The following is a 15,576-nucleotide window of genomic DNA, read 5'->3' on the forward strand; positions in this document are numbered from 1 at the left end:
CACTAGCATCTGGGAGATATCGCGCATGTCTCCTTTTCCAATCCTTTACATTTCTCAATCTATTCCAGCTAGCTCTGTCCTCATTCCCTTGCAGTTGCTGTCATTTAAGTTCAACACAGTTGTATTGACCCAAATTTCTTATTTCAAACTGAATGTGAAATTCTATCATGTTATGGCCACTGTTTCCTAGGGGATCTTTTACTCTGATATCATTCATTTATGAAACCTGCACCATTTCACATTACCAGATGCAAAATAACCTGATCTCTGGTCAGATCCACGACATATTGAAGTAAAGTTTCCTCTACAGCCAGTGTCATATCATACCACAAACACACTTAAAGGACTTGGGCAATATTTTGAAGATTCCATATGTACGACTTATAATCCTCGACTGATTACAGAGATTTAAAGGGCTCCCCCACAAATTCAGACAAAATTATAAACTTTGGTGGAATCTCACTAGGATACAAATTTGAGTTGATGATTATTTTAAATCTTTTAATATGTAGCCTAAGAGAAGTTCAGAAAGTTGTAACTGCAAGTGTTGATTTTACCAGTCACTTTAAAAACTATTATGAGTTATTTAAATGATAGAAAGTGTGCTTACAAATTGTAAATGTCAGGGATTTTGAAATATTCTCAAAAAATAAGGTTAGTTTTGGACTTAAAGCAACTTAATTTCTTATAGAGATAATTTATTCTTTATAAGGCAACATAGAACATATGAATTTGTAATGCAATACTTTTAATAGCCTATTTCAAATACAGGTTGACACAAAAAAATGTAGTATAAGTTTCAGAGAAGTGGAAGAAGGTCTGACACCTGTAGTAAACATGCTGTTAATTACTGAGATGAAATTTCACAGTTTGGACAAGCCATTACAAAATCTTCTTAAGTGTGGATACTAACATCTGTGGAATTTGTGATTTCCTCTGCATTGTTGAAGCTTCAGTTGTCAATATGGTATCTCTTTTATTGACAGCACTATGTAGACACAGGGAGCATCGAAGAATTGTCTGACATGCCATGAATTCTATACCAGAAATCACAACATAGCTTCTGGATGATAAAGGTAACCATTGAAACAATGGCTCAATCACACCATTCGTTAAGGCTACTACTGAGGTGTAGGAACAGTATGATAACTCTCATTCAATGATATACCAAGTACAGAGGACAGCTGGAGAACTTGCTTCCATTTCTTGGAGAGGTCTGGTGGCACATTACAGTGCTCATTTGTGACAGTGCCAAAGATTGTGGTTGGATATTGTGTGCTGCTCAACCTTGTTGACAAAAAAAGACTCACCCTTGATCCTGAAGTCAAACTGGAAGCACAACTGGACAAGATAGATGGATGTTATATTGAGTTGAACACATCTGTGCCTCTTGGAGAATGTGAGGTGACGCAAGCACCTGACATTCCTAGGGTGGTGAGAGATTGCCTGTTGCCACAAACTTTGCTCCTTAAATCTATCAGATAGCTCTATCTCTCTCCCTTCCTGTACATCTAACTATCTGTCTTACTGAGTTTTCCCTTCCCTTCCTATGCTTCTCCTGATATATCTTCTTCCTTCCCTATTTATATGTCTCCATCCACCCATCCCTCCCTCTCTGCGATCTTACTCCATCCCTCTCTCCATCCCTGTGTATCCCCATACTCTCTCTGTAACTCTCTATGAGATACATTTGCCCTGGATCACCATGGTGTGTGAGCAGCTCCCACATGCTGCAGTATCAACGCATCACCAGCCCTGTCATTCCTATTATACCATATTTAAGATAATAATTAGTTATAATGGGCTACATTCAAAGTTGAGATGGTTTGGGTACAGTCATTACATATTCCCTAAATTGGGAAAGGTAGAATAAACAAATCCAGAACTCTTTGGACAATAAAGACAAGAAATTAAGATAAAATAAAATGCATGCTTATGATCTGAATAATTTGCATCTGACTTTTGTTGCAACACTTGATGATGTCCAAGCCATCTGATGAAGAAGGAGACTTGATCACTTGAAGGGTTTAACTTTGTTAAGGAAGAGGTATTTAATGAAGTCTCAGTATTTAAAGTTGATGCATTATTGGAGATTGAAAGAAGTGAGCATGGAAATTGCAAAGGTATTGGCAAATATCTTTCAATCCTTCCTTGATTCATGGGTAACGCTCAAGAATTGCAGAATTTGCAAACTTTGCCCTTGTTTAAGAAATGTTATGAAGATCAGCCCAGCAATTACAGACTTTGGTTTAACTTTACTTAACTTCTAGAAATAAGAGATAACAAGGTGTAGAGCTGGATGAACACAGCAGGCCAAGCAGCATCTTAGGAGCAGGAAAGCTGACGTTTCAGGCCCAGAAACTTCTGATGAAGGGTCTAGGCCTGAAATGTCAGCTTTCCTGCTCCAAAGATGCTGCTTGGCCTGCTGTGTTCATCCAGCTCTACACCTTGTTATCTCAGATTCTCCAGCATCTGCAGTTCCTATTATCTCTTAACTTCTAGAAACACTTATTTATAATAGAATTAATAACCACATGGTAAAATGTGATTTAATTTGTTAGAGTCAGCATGGATTTCTTCAGGAAACTCATGTTCAACTAACTTGCTAGAGTTTTTTGATGAGGTAACAGAGCTAAGAAAGGCTTGATGAAATGGCTGTAGACGTGATTCAAAAGGTGTTTATTATAGTGTCAGCAAACAGACTTGCGAGACTAGGTATATGTCATGGATGTAAGGGAGAGGAGAAACAAGATACAAAATTGGCTGAGTGATCGAAAACACAAGGTAATGATGCAAGGGTATTTTTGAGGCTGGTTGAATGCTTGTAGTGGAGTTTACCAGGAGTCAGCATGGGGATCCTGAGTTTCAAAGTTTGCAGATGATACAATATTTGGGAGAATGATAAACTGCAAGGAGAGCATTGCAGAAATTCAAAAGAGATATTGTCAGGCCCATGGAGTAGCTAGATAGGTTACAGGTCAAGTTTAATGCAGAGAAGAGTGAAGTGATGAACTTTTGGACAAAGAATGTAGGTTGTCAATATAAAATAAAGGATACTACACTTAAGGGCATGTGGAATGTGTATGTATATATGACATATATGTAGTGATGGTGAAAACTGTTGATAAAGATTACATATTCTGGGCTTCATTTATAGATGCAATGAGCACAGGAATAAGGAGGTTATACCAGAGTTATATGATACACTGGTTAGACTTCATTTGAAATATTGATTACAGTTCTGGGTATCACATTGTAGGAAAGTTATGAATGCAGTGAAGAGAATGCAGAGAGGTTTACAAAAATGGTTCCATTGATAAGACATACCAGCCATGAGGAAGATTCAGAGAAGTTAGGACTGTTTTCCTTGGAGTGGAAAAGGCTAAGTGGTGTACGGTTTCTGGTTTGCAATCAGTAGTCTTCTGATTTTATTTGGTACGAATCATCCCCAGATCCCTGACACAGGACTTATTTAGGGAATGTGAAATGAAGAAGGGAGTAGGCAGATGTTTCAGGGCAAAGAACCTCCGTGTTTACTAATATACAAAAACGAATATATTATAAGAAAATAAAAGGCAAATACAAACATTGAAATTGACATGATTATCAATACAGAGGACAGTACTTAAATACACTGTTAAATTAAACATGGGTTAAATACTAGTAAAAGCTAAACAGTAGTGGTAATCACAAAAACTTAATCAGAGAAACCAGACAATAATTTTAATCAGTGATAATGGGAACTGCAGATGCTGGAGAATCCAAGATAATAAAATGTGAGGCTGGATGAACACAGCAGGCCAGCAGCATCTCAGGAGCACAAAAGCTGACGTTTAGGGCCTAGACCCTTCATCAGAGAGGGGGATGGGGTGAGGGTTCTGGAATAAATAGGGAGAGAGGGGGAGGCGGACCGAAGATGGAGAGAAAAGAAGATAGGTGGAGAGGAGAGTATAGGTGGGGAGATAGGGAGGGGATAGGTCAGTCCAGGGAAGATGGACAGGTCAAGGAGGTGGGATGAGGTTAGTAGGTAGGAGGTGGAGGTGCGGCTTGGGGTGGGAGGAAGGGATGGGTGAGAGGAAGAACAGGTTAGGGAGGCAGAGACAGGCTGGACTGGTTTTGGAATGCAGTGGGTGGAGGGGAAGAGCTGGGCTGGTTGTGTGGTGCAGTGGGGGGAGGGGACAAACTGGGCTGGTTTTGGGATGCGGTGGGGGAAGGGGGGATTTTGAAGCTGGTGAAGTCCACATTGATACCTTTGGGCTGCAGGGTTCCCAAGCGGAATATGAGTTGCTGTTCCTGCAACCTTCAGGTGGCATCATTGTGGCACTGCAGACGGCCCATGATGGACATGTCATCTAAAGAATGGGAGGGGGAGTGGAAATGGTTTGCAACTGGGAGTGCAGTTGTTTATTGTGAACCGAGTGGAGGTGTTCTGCAAAGCGGTCCCCAAGCCTCCGGAAAGACCACTCTCTCCGTGACTCCCTTGTTCGCTCCACACTGCCCTCAACCCCACCACAAATCCAGTCCAACCTGTCTCTGCCTCCTTAACCTGTTCTTCCTCTCACCCATCCCTTCCTCCCACCCCAAGCCGCACCTCCATCTCCTACCTACTAACATCATCCCACCTCCTTGACTTATCCGTCTTCCCTGGACTGACCTATCCCCTCCCTACCTCCCCACCCATACTCTCTCCACCTATCTTCTTTTCTCTCCATCTTCGGTCTGCCTCCCCCTCTCTCCCTATTTATTCCAGAACCCTCACCCCATCCCCCTCTCTGATGAAGGGTCGCGGCCCTAAACGTCAGCTTTTGTGCTCCTGAGATGCTGCTGGGCCTGCTGTGTTCATCCAGCCTCACATTTTAATAATTTTAATCACTGGCATTTAACCAAACTTCCTAACCTTGGGGTGCCTTGCACTGCCTCCAGCCCAGGCTCTCCTCCCTGCTAGCTAGGTTGGACAGTTTGGTATCACAAGGACATAAGCTCACCACTGCGGATAGATGAGTTTTTGAATTACAGCTGGCCATTCCTACTTGCTGTAGCTGTTGCTTCAATAATGACTTTGGACTGTGTAGACCTTTGGTCTGGCTGAGTCTGCTGGTGCAGTAAGATGTGTTGTGGATGTATTGGGTGAGTTCTTTGGATTACCTTACGTCTGGTGGTTTTCGCGAGTGGGCCTTCACCTTCAAATGTGTCTGAAGGCTGTGGTGTTTATTGAGTTGGTGTTGGTGTTCCCAGAGGTCTGTCAGGTCTGCAGGTCGCCATCGTTTGCTGGTGGTTAGAGATGACTGTAGGGATTGTTCTCAGTGCTTTAGTTCTTGGGAGTCATTCTGTTGGTAACTGCAGGGAATATTTCTTGAGGCCAATGCTTCTTCTCTTCCTTCTCTCATCTTTTCTGTTTATTATTGATAAACTGAAATCATTGCGGTCTATTGAATTGGCTGCTCCCAATGTGGCCCTCTCTAAGTTGATGAGATTAGGCGAAGGCTTGGAGATCACTTTGTAGAGCATCTGCGCTCTATTTGTGACAAACAACAACACATTCCAGTGGTGAACCCTTTCAACTACCCCTCCCACTCCCTCGATGACATGTCCATCCTGGGCCTCCTTTAGTGTCACAATGACACCACGCGGAAACGGGAGAAGCAGCACTTCATATTCTGCCTTGGAAGCCTACAACCCAACGGTCTCAATGTGTGCTTTACCAGTTTCAAAATCTCCCCACCCCCAGCCTCATCCCATGACCAACCTTCCCTCTCATCCCCGCCGCCTTGACCTGACACAATCTATCCATCTTCTCTCCCACCTATCCACTCCTTCCAACTGACTGAACAATCCCCACTGTTGTCTACCCGCACTCACCTATCACCATCCTACCTACCTTTCCCAGTCCCACTCGTCCTCTCTCTACTTATTTCTGAGCTCCATTGCCCCTCCCCCATTTCTGTAGAATGGTCCCGATTCGAAATGTCAACTTTCCTGCTCTTCCGATGCTGCCTGGCCTGCTGTGCTCCTCCAGCTCCATTTTTGAACGTTGTTTCCACAGTAATAACTAGTACGGCTGGTCAAATCCCATAATGCCCAAACTCTGCACCCACCTTTGGATGTTTTATGATTTCTAGGCCAACAATTGTTAGCCTAAATTCACATCATGCAGAATTGTTAAAGGATACTGATGTTTAATACTTTTATCCATTGTAAATCCTGCTGTCCTGTATCATTTTTAATTCTGTTTATACCCCATATACTGCTTATGCCGCTGTATGTACAAAGGAACCTGAGGACAAAGTAATATAATGCAGTACTGAATGCATTAGCTCCCTTTCACTGAGTGAATTATATATAATTCTTCATTTCAGCAGAAAATATTATGAGGATGTATCAAATATGATTTGTATCCCTCCTAAGGTGTTGATTTTAAGTTGAGTTTTCTTTGTCCTGTAGAGGATAGCCGGTTAATTCACACTGATTAGAAATCATGGAGGAACACAACAGGTCAGACAGCATCAGAATGGGAAAGCTGACAATTTGTGTTGGGACCCTTCTTCAAAACATTATGAAGGGCTCTGAAGAAGGGTCTTGACTCAGAACATTGACTTTCCTCCTCCTCTGATGCTGCCTGGCCTGCTGTGTTCATCCAGCTCCACACTGTGTTAGACTCTGACTCAAGCATCTGCAGTACTATCTCCCCAAATAGAAATCATGTTCCCTCGGTCTTAATGGTGTATTATCAAATGAATTTTAACTTAATAACTTTGAAGGTGGCAATGTAAGTCAAGACATTGGTTAACAAACTGTATAGGAAACTTTACACAAGATTTTAAGATACCAGTAATGGTGCAAAGCCAGCACCTTGCAATTTTTGCTGTTCACAAAGGTGTTTTAATGTGACAAAATATCCAATGGAATAATTTCAGCACTGATAGCATTCTGAAAGATCTTTTCTTCAGTCCCATCGGATGTTGAGGAGACGTTTGCCCCATTCGTGGACATTATTGTCCACAGAAGGGACAGTACAAAACCTGATCAGCTGTGCTCAGTCGATTAGACAACATTAAGCTACCAAGTGCATTTTCACGGCACTCAAGATTAACTGTCAAGGATACAGCCTGACAACTGCTACCATAAAGTCCACACATGATAAATTCAAAATCAGTCATGCACCTCTGACCCATCCAAACTGAAAGAGTTGACATCTTTCCTTAGCAATACCAACATTATCACAAATTTGTTCCTAGGTATGTACAGATTCCAGAGTCTTTCGGAAGGTGCCGTTCTAAGATATACAATGGGAATGGACAATCAGACATCAAACAGCCTTTAAAAGGTTAAAGGTAAAGAAAGCAGCTTCATCAGTTGTCATGCATTTCTAGAAATGTATGTCATAGAAGATGCATCAATTAGTATGCTTAGATCTATCCTCTCCAAGTAAATGGAGGGGAGGGAATCACCAACTGGGTATATGTCAAACCCATATGCAGAAACTGAACAAAAATATTCCACTGGACAGCAGGAGGCATTAGCCTGCATTTAGATTTGTGAACATTGGCACATGTGCGCTTACTTTAGAAAGATTGCTCTCTAAACCATCAACAAGTGCTATAGGCCACATTTGATTTGGTCATCAACCTCTATATCTACAGTTTTTTTTTAAATTCACTCAGGACACATGGTGTCACTTTTTGGTCTGGCATTTATTCCCTGTCCCAAGTGTTTTTGAGAAGGCAGTGGTGCTGCCTTTTTGATGGTCAGGTTATCATCACTGTTATGATTTTGAGGTTGAATATCTCTCAGGTTGAAGTAGCCATGTACTGACATGCTCAGCTGTAGTACTATCACATGCAAAATCGGTGATTGCAAACTGAATGTGAAAACTGTGTGATTATTATCTTGTAAAATGAAAAGTTGCTAAATGTGCCCTGACTAACAGTGATGAATTTGCAGTAAGTGTTTTCAGCTCAAGCAATTTATATAGTGAGATAGACAAAGGGGACAAGAGTTGGGGAAGGCCCAACACACCTTTATTGACCACTTTATCAAGGAAAAAGAACATTTATCAGACCCAACTGTTGTACTTTAATTAAACTCCATCAAACTCTTTGTAGGACTCTTCAGTAGACAGTTCTAAATTTCTCAGTAAACAATCTCAAATCTATGCCAACTATCTACTTCTGACACACACTTCTAAGGATTTACTACACCCTACCCATAGGCCCCTATCATTATATTTGAACTGATTTGTCTGATAGGACAAATATGGCTGGGACAGTCTGTTCCATGTTCTTTGAGGTTCGGTTGATGCTTCTAAATCTACAGTCATCAATTTGGGCTTCAATTCTCATGTAGGCCTGGTTTTGGTGTTCAGTTCATATCACCAAGATGGGCTTCCTGGGTCTTTCAAGTCTTTATCCATGTTCATAAAAAATATCAATATCTCTGAAGGTTATGTATCATCTGATCACAACTTTGATCTCATGCAAAACTTGTTATGCAAGCAGAAAGTGGAGGTAGAATTGGTTGCTGACAGGATATTTCAAAAAAGAAACCAGTACTTAAAAACAAAAGTAGCCTCACAAAATACTATAGGCTATGCAATGAAATTGCATAAAGTTACAGCACACAGGCTACTTAATATGATGAGGCAATGGTGTTGGCGATTTACACTAAAATGGATAGAGGATTGACTAATTAACAGAAGACAGAGTTAGGATAATGGGTGTATTTAAGTATGTAACTAGTGGATTGCCACAGAGATCAGTGCTAGGGCGACAGTTATTATCAATAAAAATGTCTTGGATGAAGAAGTGAATGTACTCATTCACTGATTACTATTTTTAAATCCGACTTTTCAATTTTCTATCTAACTTCCTAAAGGATCTTTTTGCTTCTCAAGAGTCAAAAGAGGCATATTTTTTCTTATGTGTGTTAACTGTTCTCCACGTTCCTTTCACCAAGATCTACTGAGAAAAAGTTAATCTGAAGGCGGGCATGAATGTGACAGCAAACATCTTAACAGCATCTTAAATGAAGCTTCTGTACACAAATACAAACCAATATGCATTCTCTGCAAGGCCAAGCAGCATTTGGGAAGCAGGAAGTCTGACGTTTCGGGCCTAGACCCTTCATCAGAAATGGGCGAAGGGAAGAGGGTTCTGAAATAAATAGGGAGAGAGGGGGAGGTGGATTGAAGATGGATAGAGGAGAAGATAGGTGGAGAGGAGACAGACAAGTTAAAGAGGCGGGGACAGCGCCAATAAAGATGTCTAGGTGGGGAGGAAGGGAGGAGATAGGACAGTCCAGGGAGGATGGACAGTCAAGGGGGCAGGATGAGGTTAATAGGTAGAAAATGGCGGTGCAACTTCAGGTGGGATGAGAGAATAGGTGAGAGGAAGAACAGGTTAGGGAGGCAGGAATGAGCTGGGCTGGTTTTGGGATCCAGTAGGGGAAGGGATGATTTTGAGGCTTGTCAAATCCACATTGATATCATTGGGCTGCAGGGTTCCCAAGCGGAATAGGAGTTGCTGTTTCTTCAACCTTCGGGTGGCATCGTTGTGGCACCGTAGGAGTCCCAGGATAGACATGTCGCTTGAGGAATGGGAGGGGGAGTTGGAATGGTGCGCGACTGGGAGGTGCAATTGTTTATTGCGAACCAAGTGTAGGTGTTCTGTAAAGAGGTCCCCAAGCCTCCGCTTGGTTTCCTCGATGTAGAGGAGGCCACGACGGGTACAGCAGATGCAATATACCACATTAACAGAGGTGCAGGTGAATATGTGCCATGCACCTCCCGCCATTTAGTTCAGAATCCTCTTCCCCTCCTTCATTTCTGATGAAGGGTCTAGACCTGAAACGTCAGCTTTCTTGTTTCTGAGATGCTGCTCATCTAGCTCTACACCTTGTTATTTTGGATTCTCCAGCATCTGCAATTTCTATTATCTCTGTATTCTCTGCATATCGCTCAAGCATCAAACACAAGAATTGGCTCCAGAATCTATGCCAATGTGATACCAGACTCCAAGATAATAAAATGTGAGGCTGGATGAACACAGCAGGCCAAGCAGCATCTCAGGAGCACAAAAGCTGACGTTTCGGGCCTAGACCCTTCATCAGAGAGGGGGATGGGGAGAGGGAACTGGAATAAATAGGGAGAGAGGGAGAGGCCCCCTCTCTCCCTATTTATTCCAGTTCCCTCTCCCCATCCCCCTCTCTGATGAAGGGTCTAGGCCCGAAACGTCAGCTTTTGTGCTCCTGAGATGTTGCTTGGCCTGCTGTGTTCATCCAGCCTCACATTTTATTATCTTGGAATTCTCCAGCATCTGCAGTTCCCATTATCTCTGATACCAGACTCCTCCTTGTTCCTTGATATTAAAGCCAGGCATTCTGACAAATGCTACAATGCAAGAAGTAAAGTGCATCCTTTTCACCATACTCTGATGAGTTGTCCCATCAAAGGTCTCAGCTGACAGATTTGCTTCAGGATGCCTATGTGACACTGCCCACCGATATTTCTATTCATCTCATCTCTAGTTGCAGACCAGTTGTGTACTGTCTCAACATGCAGAGCTGCCTTTCCTCCTCCATTACACCTTCCTTTCCTACTCCTCTGTTACATGGTCACTCAAAAGAAGAAAATTATAAGGTTAGAACTGTGATGAGGAAAGTGCAGAGCAAGCAAGAGATTTGTTCTTAAATAATCCATTCATACAACCCCTTCTGTCAGAAGATACAGAAGCTTGAACACACACACACCAACAAATTCAAGAACAGTTTCTTCTCTGTTGTTATTAGACTGATGAATGGACTCTCATACCTCAAATAATGTTGATCTTGTTTAATATTGATCTAGCTTCAAGCATCTTATGTGCAGTGTAACCTGTATGCCTTACTCTGTCCATGCACCCTTTGAAATGTATGTCCTTGCTTACTGTGATCTGCCTGTACTGCTCTCAAACAAAGCTTTTCACTGTATTTAGGTGCTTGTGACTACAATAAATCAAATCAAATCAAATGAAGAGACGGTGGGATTTGGACTAGATTGGATATGAGAAGGAGAAGTAAACATGCATAGATTTATCAGAGATAATGGGAACTGCAGATGCTGGAGATTCCAAGATAATAAAATGTGAGGCTGGATGAACACAGCAGGCCAAGCAGCATCTCAGGAGCACAAAAGCTGACGTTTCGGGCCTAGACCCTTCATCAGAGAGGGGGATGGGGGGAGGGAACCGGAATAAATAGGGAGAGAGGGGGAGGCGGACCGAAGATGGAGAGTAAAGAAGATAGGTGGAGAGGGTGTAGGTGGGGAGGTAGGGAGGGGATAGGTCAGTCCAGGGAAGACGGACAGGTCAAGGAGGTGGGATGAGGTTAGTAGGTAGCTGGGGGTGCGGCTTGGGGTGGGAGGAAGGGATGGGTGAGAGGAAGAACCGGTTAGGGAGGCAGAGACAGGTTGGACTGGTTTTGGGATGCAGTGGGTGGGGGGGAAGAGCTGGGCTGGTGGTGTGGTGCAGTGGGGGGAGGGGATGAACTGGGCTGGTTTAGGGATGCAGTGGGGGAAGGGGAGATTTTGAAACTGGTGAAGTCCACATTGATACCATATGGCTGCAGGGTTCCCAGGCGGAATGTGAGTTGCTGTTCCTGCAACCTTCGGGTGGCATCATTGTGGCAGTGCAGGAGGCCCATGATGGACATGTCCATCATGGGCCTCCTGCACTGCCACAATGATGCCACCCGAAGGTTGCAGGAACAGCAACTCATATTCCGCCTGGGAACCCTGCAGCCATATGGTATCAATGTGGACTTCACCAGTTTCAAAATCTCCCCTTCCCCCACTGCATCCCTAAACCAGCCCAGTTCATCCCCTCCCCCCACTGCACCACACCACCAGCCCAGCTCTTCCCCCCCACCCACTGCATCCCAAAACCAGTCCAACCTGTCTCTGCCTCCCTAACCGGTTCTTCCTCTCACCCATCCCTTCCTCCCACCCCAAGCCGCACCCCCAGCTACCTACTAACCTCATCCCACCTCCTTGACCTGTCCGTCTTCCCTGGACTGACCTATCCCCTCCCTACCTCCCCACCTACACCCTCTCCACCTATCTTCTTTACTCTCCATCTTCGGTCCGCCTCCCCCTCTCTCCCTATTTATTCCGGTTCCCTCCCCCCATCCCCCTCTCTGATGAAGGGTCTAGGCCCGAAACGTCAGCTTTTGTGCTCCTGAGATGCTGCTTGGCCTGCTGTGTTCATCCAGCCTCACATTTTATTATGCATAGATTTATAATGGCTTCAGATCTTCTGCTAGCTACACTCTCTGTCACGGCTTCTCTAAAGATAAAAAATGTTGTCTTTTCTTTCATTGCAAGGAAGTGCAGACATGGCTGTTTCTTACTCATTAGATGTTGCTGCTTCTAGTTAGCTAGTACCTTGTGCTCCAAGAGCAATGGAAACGTTGTCAGTGAGAGTTGGCGCAATGTGTGTTGGATGAGTAGCTGTCATGAAATGTTGATAACGTGTGCAGGCTGAAACTTGTAGCAGCTTCATGTGTCTGAAGAAGAAGTGAAACTTTCGATGCAAGATATGAGTTGCAACAGCTAGAGATTATTGGAAATTGAGTGAAAGAAGTGTGATGAGTGGGGCAACGTGTGTAGCCAGTGATCCATTTGTAAGGAACTGACATTTGATGACAAATTCACTGATCTTGACCGCTTGTATAAGGTATTTAAATTCTTTGTATCCCGGTTTCCAGCTGTCAGGGCTGCATCTGATTGCACTGTCTACTCAGTGACTGTTTCCTGCCGCCACTTGTGGAACAAAAACATGTCACTCCTTTCACTATTACAGCATGACAGTCCTTCAACGTAGAGAAGTCAGAGATCTCGAATCCACAGTGGCATGCAATCCGCGCTGAGATCAACTCCAGTCCGAACCAGGCCTCACCACCTGTCCACAACGGGCCTTGCTTTCAGACCATGCCGGACCTTGCCTCCAGATCACACCAGATCTTGCCTCCAGTCTGTGCTGGGACGTGATATCAGACATAGCACATTTTAACAGTGTTGTACACAAATTAACATGCAGCATAGACTTTATTTGCTGTTTGTATCAGAAAGAAATGGATGAGTTGATTGCACATCATTGTCCTCACAGCCATTTTCAGTCAACATTGAATTTTGCACCCATTGTTTTCATTGCTCATTACTTTGAAAATTGTAATTTTCAAACTTCCTAGTTCTAATTCCTTTCTATTGTTTAAATACTTACTTGTTGACCTAGACATTTTAGTGCAATAGTTTTGATTTACAATAGTGCAGCTGTCAGCAGTGATAATGAGCACAGAAGGCCTGTAGAAATAGTGTTATACTTCAACATATTTATCTGTACTGCGTCTATTAAAAACCTTTGATATTTGTACAGCGTTTTATATTCTCCAGCATCATTTGTTAATTTATTCTGCCACAGTTTACGCTGCTTTATAATCAGCCCTCTTAATCTGATGTATAGATATTATTGTCTCTTGCTTCAATTCCAGCATTGTATCAAATTTAATTAAAATCTGCTATCTGGCACTCAAATCTTCTACCATCTCAGCCTCTGCTTAAAATCTAGATCAAGTAGAGCCTCTTAATCTGATTCCAGTCTCCAGAAGTTGTCCTGAAATAACTCCATTAATTTATGTCTTTGTGCTTCAAGAGCTCTATCCTCAATCCACTTCAGTTTAGATTAATTAAACTTTGTGTTTAAATCATATTGTTGCTATATTTTTATGCCCTGAAATAAAGCCCCTTTGACTGTTGTTTTAGTACCGATCTTTAAACTTTTATTTCAAGTTGTTACATACATCCCATGTTATAATTTTAGTGTCTAGCTCAAGGATTCCTATATTCCCTCCAAATAAAGGCAAGTTCATTCTGGGAAGAAACAGATACTAAATATTATCCTGGGTTTTCTCAGCATTAAACAGGACCACAAAATAAGTGAAAGATGACTGCAATAAGGTGCTTGTTCATACTTTTAATAACATTGACAAGAAATTAAAAAGAAGATAGACCTGAAATCTCCAGACTATCTGTTTCCAATGACCCTTTGCAAATTCCAGTCGCTCTGAGTATCATCTGCAATTCTGTTCTACAGAAAAATCTAGAAATGTGACTTCTTCCAAGAAAGAAATGAAGCTCAATCTGTCAAATGGAGGAGTTAAATATGGGATGAACATAGCACAGTTACATTGCCACGCAATGTCATTTGAGAAACTTGCAATAATCTCTGATCATATTACTGCTGCACAATTTCTGTAATATCAAGGAAGATCCACATAATTTAAACTTGAAACCTGAGTGTTCTGGAAATCATTCCACATAGATTGTTTTTTTTCACCCATTCCGGTATAAATTAAAATCACAAAATTCATCAGTATCTTTCAATCAACAAAAATGCATATGATGGTATTGGAAGCTTAAGGCCAAAGGTCATGTACTTTTGTTACTTTGCATTCTTCTCAAAACTTCTTGTCATCTTTTACATTTCCAGTTTTCTTTTATATTGTGCCTGTCCAAAATTTCTAAATATTGCTTAGGAACAGGTTATAGATGGCTGCTCAAATAAAATACAGCACTCTTAGGTCAGAGGCTTCCCTCTCCTCAGAATCAATATATAATTCCTGCAACGTTAGCCTAGAGACTACTTCCACCTATAAAGTCTTTGAGGGAGCTGAGGAGGTAGATATCAAAAGCCTCTGTTATTTTTCGATAAGACTAGAATTCAAGCTATTGCTTTCTTGGTAAATAGACACAGCTGCTTTACTGATCACTATTAATCCAAAAGAGTATTCTAAATATCTTATAAACCTTTCATCATGGTCTGCTGGAGATCATGGTATTAGTGTCACAAAACTAATTTTTCTCTGGGTAGTTACCATTTGTTTTCCCAAGCAATTACAGTTGCAGGTCACCACACAGCTTATGCCTCACTATTTCAGTTCAGTGAGATTATGGGTATTTTCTAATCAACCTGTTCAGAGATGTTATTAATCACTTCTAGAGTTAGTGAGACTGGAACACAGATGTCCATCTCAGAGAGAGGGATAATACCACTGCACGATAAGAGGCCTCTTAAGTGAAATTACAAGATTTCCTACACATCTTTTCCACCTGCTCGGTTTAACAATTGAAATTATTCCTTTTGCTCTTTGAAGAATGTTGTCTAGGCGAATTATGTGCAAGATTTTCTTGTGTAAAAAGAATGGCAGTCACTTTTAGTCCAAGGTTGGTCTACTTGATCAGGATCATAGGGAGCTTCCAGGAAGGAAATGGATTACCAAATGGTTTTGCAAGATTCCGCAGCCATGCATTGTAAATCTTCCATATGAAGGATGGTTTTGATTTGCCTTTACCTATACAGTCTCATGGATCAGGTTGTCACGAGATTTTGCACTCAGAGCTCTGTACTGCATTGGTGACAAATTTCTCCCTTTGTCTCTACTATCTCCAATTTTCATGTGTTACATCTAGGTTTATGCCTTATCCTACCTTATGTCTGACTCTCAGGATTGCAGCAGACTTTTTATTTGCACACTTTTATACATGATGGG

The sequence above is a fragment of the Stegostoma tigrinum genome, chromosome 5, assembly GCF_030684315.1.
Source record: "Stegostoma tigrinum isolate sSteTig4 chromosome 5, sSteTig4.hap1, whole genome shotgun sequence".
Lineage (NCBI taxonomy): Eukaryota > Metazoa > Chordata > Chondrichthyes > Orectolobiformes > Stegostomatidae > Stegostoma > Stegostoma tigrinum.